This window comes from Camelina sativa, chromosome 11 (genome assembly GCF_000633955.1).
Source record: "Camelina sativa cultivar DH55 chromosome 11, Cs, whole genome shotgun sequence".
NCBI lineage: Eukaryota > Viridiplantae > Streptophyta > Magnoliopsida > Brassicales > Brassicaceae > Camelina > Camelina sativa.
This window is the reverse complement of record NC_025695.1, coordinates 16,213,977-16,219,976: the sequence shown is the minus strand read 5'-3', so window position 1 is coordinate 16,219,976 and position 6,000 is coordinate 16,213,977. Positions and strand designations below refer to the sequence as shown.

At 34.8% G+C, this 6,000-nt stretch overlaps 1 pseudogene; it reads right to left on the bottom strand.

The window, feature by feature from the left end:
- On the bottom strand, positions 24 to 1,487 carry LOC104723572 (annotated as a pseudogene).

Genomic DNA, 6,000 nt, shown 5'->3' with positions numbered 1-6,000 from the left:
GTGCGACACATTATGCTTATAAAGGGAAGCCCCCAAGGATTGTTGCCTGTTGGTATCCATATGATTTTGTATCCGGTAGTTACTGAGGAAGCGGCTGCATAGGCAACGGTTGAAGCTGCGACTGTCGTGGTGACTGTTGAAGCTGTGATTTCGACTTCCTTGGTGAATATTGTTGGTATCCATGTGACTGATATGTTGGCGGCATATATATTGGTACTAGACCGTTGCTTGGCCCAGAATTAGCACCCGGTTGAACAGACACATAACTCGAGGTCACCTGAATCTGATCCGATGACGGGTATGACTGAGGCGAAACCGGTACATACATAATGTATGGTTGGCGTGGTGTGGATGGTGGTGGGATATTAACTTGCTCCGCAAGAAACCTATACGTGAAGCTCACGACACCTTTTTTGCCATAAGGACCCGTCAAAGCGTGCGTCTCCAACTTCATACCGTTAGCATCACCACTGTTGGTCAACGGATAAGGTGGATTTGAGCCCAATAACTGTTGCATGGGAAGTCTGAGAAATCCAATTTCCTTATCACCAAGGAAAGGCCGGTGACTCATCAATTCCACGAGGAGCGTCAAACGCCCTTCTTGAGCTAACTTCTCATCGACAGAAAACTTAATCATTTGATTCCACTTTGGGTTTGTATAAGCGGAGAAAGCGACAGGGGTATTGATCCTATCCTTAACTTTTCTGTCCTTAAGGATAGCAACCGAAGCGTATACGTCCATGGACGAGAAGGCGTTGACATCTTCGATGTTCTTGGCGTATTTGATTACGAGCTCTAGGATCATTTTCGTCGTGGTGGATTGAAACCGAGGGGAAAATACAAGAGGCTGACCTAATGTTCCTGGATCCAGGTTCCTGTAAACGGGTTTACCGATGGATGGCGAATAAACCGGTGATGGAGGATCACATTCCTCAACCGGCACAGGTTTAAACCGGTATGAAAGGCTTAGTGTTGCTTTGATATTTTCTTCTGTGGCTTTGATAGGGCAAGCCATTGACTTCATCTTGTTGATGTTGCCGTTAGTAAACGGTGGGATCGGATTTGAGGCAAGAAGCTCCTGAACCGAGAGGTTGACTTCTCCTAAATAAAGGTCATTATCACCTTGTAGCCAATAGCTAAATAGCTTGACCGTTATTGTCAATAGGCCTTCGGTGGCTTCTCTCTCGTTGACGGAGAACTTAACGGTGTGATTCCACGTAGGGTTGGAGCCACCGTCGTAATCAATGGGAGTTTTGGCCGCTCGTTTTTGATGAGTTGTGTCGCCGTTGATCGTAACGACGGCGTATACGTCCATTTTGTCGGGGGCATCGATATGGTTGATGTCACTAGCTGATACAATTTTGAGCTCAAGAGTTGGGTTCTCCATGGCTGTTTGCGACTGTGGGGATGAAGACATTTTCGTTTTGTTCTATCTTGGCAAATATCAACTAGACGAAGATATTTATATACAATTTATTTGTGGACATTTTCTTAAATTACAAAATTATTGAAAATAACATGGATGTCATTTCGTGAGTCACCTTTTGGTCTATATACATCATACTGACCATGTTGTAAAATAGATATTATATTAAAACACGCAAGAAAAAATCTTATCAAATACTTTTATAAACCAAATAGAAGAATTATAGTTTATTTAGTTCAAATTCTTGTAATTCGACATCATTTATAATTGGCCCTTTATAATTCTGTATCAAATTTTAGAATATATACTGAGTTTAATACTTTTCTCATTCACCTAACAACTTTGCTTCTCACGTCAAAACTATACTATTTCAAGTTACATATTTGATAATTTTTTTAAATAACATGGAAGACTCACGGCTAAAAGTCAAAAAAACAATAAAAATAGCTAAATCAACTTGGTCAAACAGGATTATGTACGGACAAAAATATCCGATTTAGCTAAGTCAATGCTTTTTTGATAATTCTCTAGTCAATGCTTACACGTATAGTGACATTGTTTATTTTGTAACTTGTGTTGGTCAAAACGATTTAGTGTTACTATTTACCAAAATTTGATGCAATAACACTTATGGTTCATGCTGCTCACGTAATAAACAGATCCATTTTATAAATCGACAATAGCTTGCACAATTTAATATAACTATGTATCAAATGGCTAGAGTGAAAGGGCAGATCGACAAAATAAATGGAAACAACGTTCAAAATACTCAAGCAGGCAAATCAGAGACCACAATTTTTTCTTGAAAAAGTGACGCTCCAAATAGACAACATATATATTTTCTTATACGTAAAAAAAAAAAAAGTATGAAGTTCAAAATCAACTGTGAAGTTCCAATGCTAGATATGTGAAATGGACATTGGTACATGGATACCTGTTGTCTATCATATCCAATCCAAGACGTGAGGAAAAGAAACATATAGTAGTAACTAAGTCTCTTGCCGAGTGGTTTCCCACTATCAAACACAACATCAGTTATAAGACAAGTTCCATAGAAACAAAAAGAAAGATTAATATTAAAATACATGCACATATGTAAGGTTTGGCATTCTAATATTTGCTGTCATTCGACAACTTAATTTTCGTTATATATAGTTTTTTTTTCTGTAGCTCCAACGGATGTATATACGTTAATTATGCTTATAGTAGATACGATACATGGNTAAATGGAAACAACGTTCAAAATACTCAAGCAGGCAAATCAGAGACCACAATTTTTTCTTGAAAAAGTGACGCTCCAAATAGACAACATATATATTTTCTTATACGTAAAAAAAAAAAAAGTATGAAGTTCAAAATCAACTGTGAAGTTCCAATGCTAGATATGTGAAATGGACATTGGTACATGGATACCTGTTGTCTATCATATCCAATCCAAGACGTGAGGAAAAGAAACATATAGTAGTAACTAAGTCTCTTGCCGAGTGGTTTCCCACTATCAAACACAACATCAGTTATAAGACAAGTTCCATAGAAACAAAAAGAAAGATTAATATTAAAATACATGCACATATGTAAGGTTTGGCATTCTAATATTTGCTGTCATTCGACAACTTAATTTTCGTTATATATAGTTTTTTTTTCTGTAGCTCCAACGGATGTATATACGTTAATTATGCTTATAGTAGATACGATACATGGAGGAGACGACGTAAATTCAATCACGCATGAAATTAAGAATATGCATATGATAGACTTTTTATTCTCATTTAAATTCTCGGTATCAAGCAACTGATTCATACATATATAGGTAATTTCTTAAGCTATATAAAATTCTCAAGACGCTGGATCATCGCATGACAGCAGATGCGAGTTGGTTATAAAGAATAAACTGTTCGTAAACTTGATAAGGTGGCTCTTTGAACAAGAAAATGTCTAGATTGTCTCTACAAGCCATAGGATTTATAACTGCATACTTCATCCAAATGATTGCGTCATCGTAATTATCGGTTACCACTTGGGACTCGGTTTCGTGAAGCTGTAAAGTTGCAACTGATAAGCCTCTCTTGCAGTCTTCTATAACTTTTTTGAATTCTTCAATCTCTTCTTTCCCTGATGATAGATTCTGGACGTTGCCACGACAGCAAAAGAAATACAAAATTAATATATAGTCTATAATGAAATGTAAATCGTGACATATATATATATATATATAATATATTAAGAGTGATATATGATGAGGATATTAAAGAGACTGATGAGTACTGAAATATGCTTTGAAATAAAGTTTGTACGTATATATATTATAGATTTAGGTTTAAAGAAACTTACGTAATGAGGATATGGAGCTAAGATTCGAGACAGCGTATAACGATGAGGGCGATCCAACACGGTCAGTGAAGTTGTAAATTTGCGAGCCTTATGACTTTGTTGCAGTCTTCCAGAACTTTCTTGATTTCTTCGCTCTCTCCTGTCTTTGCCAATAAACTTGTGACGTTAATTCAACAACAAATTAAAAGAAAAACAAGATATATATAGTCTTTATTTTGATCATGGGATTAGTCATATCTCTCTTTTTCGCCAGTTTTCTATGTTGATGTTTTTGCGGTAGTGATGATTTGATGATCATTAGGTGTTTTGTACTTATTTAAACTAAAACCCATGAGATTCGATTCGGTCATGAGTCAGTATCACATTTAAGGGGTTTATGAGGTGCATGGTGGCCGTTTGAACCTCTTTTTTGCCATTCCTAGGCAAATTTTCATTTTATTCAACATAAAGTTAATGTCAGCTGTAATATTTTTTTGCTCCTCTTGGGTATATAGATTAAATCAGATTCTTTCGGACCTTGAGTAATTAATTATGTGAGCTCATTAATATGGACAAAGACATTTTCCTAGCTAAATAAGGTTTTGTGACCTTTACGCAGGCTACGCTCCAGCAAAGTGGATATGGGCTTTATATCCTGCATGCATGTTGGTGGCCTTGGTGGGTTTGGCTCGTAAATCGATTTCCTAATTAAATTAACTCCCTAAACTATGTACATAGGCTTTTTCATATAATTTCAAGGTGGAACACAAAAAGTTTGTTAAGTAAAAAGATAAGAACATTGAAGCTGAGTTTTTCAATTGACTCAGATGAATAATAATGAAGTCAAATTCTTAACCATCTAGATTAGAGAACTACTGAACTTAATAAAAAGAATGAACGTACTTATCAACTTTTGTGATAACTAGTGTGGTTGCTTTGAGTTGAAGTTAGTATTGCGATGAGTTCTCGCCTCTAGTTGCTTTTAATTTGTACTCTAGAGGAGCTAGTAATACTGATGGTGTTCGATGTGGTTATGAAAAGCATAAATCAGGCTCTGCGCTAGCCGACTTTGGGGAATGAACTTGGAGAGAGGGAGCTCATGGATTTGGTTCATGAGGTTCCATTTTGGGAAAGCTCATGGATTTGACTGACTAGTTGCTCTCACATGATGCAGCATGAGTATGTAATCTAGGACTTTGATTTTTTGTCGTTGACAGCCCGTCCTCGGACCTCTATTGAAAGGCTTCTAGTACTAAGAGGGGGTTATTGGTTCTATGATTTTAATGGATTTGAAAATCCAAACAAAAATCATGTATTATTCAATCATTGATTTTAAAATACTTATCAAAATTATGTGTTATTGGTTCTATGATTTACAAATACTTGTTAAAATCCCATGTTATTTATTTACTGATTTGTTTTTGGATATCAAAATCCACATTATGTTTTAAATGGATTTGAATGGATTTGAAAGTGTAAAATAGAAGCATCCAAATCCAAGGATAAAACATGTTATTTCAAAATCCATATGTTTTGATTTTTAGAATTTACAATTCCAGATGGATTTAGAAATCACCTCTCCAATAACAGCCCCTAAGAGTTGAACACAATTTAGCGTTTTCAAGTTGCAGCCGCCTTTTTCTTCAGCTACTTATCTAGGAAGAACTTTAAAATCATTATCGCTTCGTCTAACTCCTTGAGCTTCAAAGCTTTGGCCGAGTGGATGGACGGAAATTTGTGAACTACGATTTATGTTTCCATGTTTTTACCTTTGTTTGTCGTGAGACCATTTGTATAGGTTTAAAATATTTGGCTGTAAACCTGAACTGTTTTCATTTTTAATGAAATACTAGGTTTTCACCCGCGGTACACCGCGGGACTAAATTATAAATTATTGTATTTTAAATAATAATTTTTAAGATATTTAGTTTTCAAATTCTCAATTAATTAAATTTTATCTAATTAATTTACAATTTTGTTTAGAATGCTTTTTCTTCTTCTTACATTTTATACAATTTAGAACTTAATTACATTATATTTGTTATTAGATAGAATATAAAATTTCAAAACACTTAATTTTGTTTTCTATAATTAAACAGAGGTATATGTCTATATGGTATGATAGTGTATATTTTTATGTTATACAATTTTTTTATTTTTTGGAATATTAAAAAGTATGTGTAATATTTTGTAGTTCATATACTAAATAATTTATAAGTTAATTTTCTAAACTATCACTACAAATCTATAGTATATGAAATAAG